Raw genomic sequence first — 2,263 nt, 5'->3', positions numbered from 1 at the left:
CGTGAAAAAACGTTTGCCCTTGACTGCTGGGACCCACCAGCTACATCTTCGCACGCAAGGAAGTGCCTGACAGTCGGGACCCACCTGGTCGAAGCATATGTAGCGTTGTCATTCTGGTCGCGAACGTGTACGTACATATATACTGGTCGATGTAGAGGCGTGCACATGTCATAGTAGAGGCGCGCACGCAGCATGTACACGTACGTACAGCGGCCAGGGTGCAAGAAAGAAAATACGGCCACGTATGTGTACATACGGGCGGGGTCTCGAACGCCTACTCGCGCATACGTACGGCCAGGGCTCGTGTACATGGCTGGGTCGGAACGGAGAAACAACGTCGTCGTCGTGTTCATGGGGAGGCAACGGAATGCGTCATGTTCATGGGGAGGCAACGGAATGCGTCGTGTTCATGGGGAGGCAACGGAATGCGCCGTGTTCATCGGGAGGGCTTGAACGGAACATTCGATGGAAACGAGGCCTGGCGTACCATAGAACGGAGGAAACGGCCTTGTGTTCGACCGGCCATGTTTGAAACGGGATCCTGTTCATCGGGAGGGGTCTAGCGTACCGCAAAATGGAGGAAATGGACCTCCTACGGTCGAAACGGGGGTCCTGTTGATCAGGAGGGGTGTGGCGTACCGCAAAACGGATGAAACAGACTTGTGTTGGAGCGCTACGGTCGAAACGGGGGTCCTGTTCATCGGGAGGGTTGTGGCGTCCCGCAAAACGGGACTCCATGGGATACTGTTCATCTCCACCGTCGACTCCCTCCAGCCTCCATGAGCTACTGTTCATCCACCGTCGACCTCCTCCAGCCTCCACCTGCGACTGTTCATCCACGAGCTCCTGTTCATCCAGCCTCCACCGCGCGCTACTCCACCGGCTACTGTTCAACCAGCCCTCTCCATGGGCTCCTGTTCAACCACCCCTCCACGGGCTACTGTTCATCCTGCCCTCCATCGTCTACTGTTTATCCTGCCCTCCACAGGGTGGTCCTGTTCATCCAGCCCTCCACGGGGTCCTATTTAGCCAGCCCCAACCGGCTCAATCGATCGGGGTCCTGTTCATCCAGAGGCAACACCACGGGGTCCTGTTCATCCACCCCCACCGGGAACTGTTCATCCAAACCCCCCCGCAACGCTCACATTTCATCCAGAGGCAGCATCAATCGGCTTCAGTTAGCAGCAGTAGCGAAGGAATCGCTCGATCGGGTTTAGTTAACAGCCATCGATCGACCGCTCGGGTTCAGTAACGCATAGCCTGCAGTGCAATCGCTCTGGTTCAGTTAGAGCCAATGCCTCGCTCGGGTTCAGTTAGAGCCAACGCCTCGCACACACGCGCGTACGTGTACGAGAGAAGCGCGCATCGCTCGGCCCCCGACCTCCCACCGTAACCGGGAACTCCCTGAAATTTGCCTCGCCCTCGCTTCTACCACGGTTTTTTCCGTCATGGATGGCCCAAAGAATGTCATGCAGCCGCGTCTCCGGCCCGCCCAGGACGAAAAGCCCATTTTCTGTCATGATTTTTTGTCATAGAAGTAGGAGCCCACCACATCTATGATGATACCGGGTTTTGTCACAATTATCATCATAGAAGTGTCATATGTATGACAGAATTTTTTTCCGCTCGGCCCAAAATGTCACGGATGTGTCTTTTTTTGTAGTGATCGTGCCTCCTCTACCTCGCCATCGTCTCTTTGACCCGCGCCCTGATACGTCTCCAACGTATCTGTAATTTTGATTGTTTTATGCTATTATATTATCACTTTTGTATACTTTGTATGTTGTTTTATAAAATTTTATGGTCTGACCTATTAACTCAATGCCCTGTGCCAGTTCATGTTTTCTACATGTTTTTGGTTTTCCAAGAAATCGTTAAAGGGTTATGCTAAGATATGGTTTAATTCTCTTGCTCCTGGTTGTGCGTAGTCCCTAAGATATGATTTATTACTTCTCTGAAAGATATTTTCCTGCTCATAAGAAACAAGCTGCCTTATAGGAAATATTTAATTTTGTGCAAATTTAAGAAGAGAATCCCCCTCAAGCTTGGGGTAGGCTTCTCCAATTACTGAATGCTTTGCCTGATCATCCTCTTAAGAAAAATGAAATACTTGATATCTTCTATAATGGACTAACCGACGCTTCTAGGGACTATGTAGATAGTTGTGCTGGTTGTGTTTTTAGGGAACGAAAGATCGAACAAGCTGAGGAACTATTGAATAATATATTGAAGAATGATAATGATTGGACTCTTCCTGAACCAC

Source organism: Triticum aestivum, chromosome 3A (assembly GCF_018294505.1).
Source record: "Triticum aestivum cultivar Chinese Spring chromosome 3A, IWGSC CS RefSeq v2.1, whole genome shotgun sequence".
Taxonomy (NCBI): Eukaryota; Viridiplantae; Streptophyta; class Magnoliopsida; order Poales; family Poaceae; genus Triticum; species Triticum aestivum.
Note: the sequence above shows the minus strand (reverse complement) of the source record.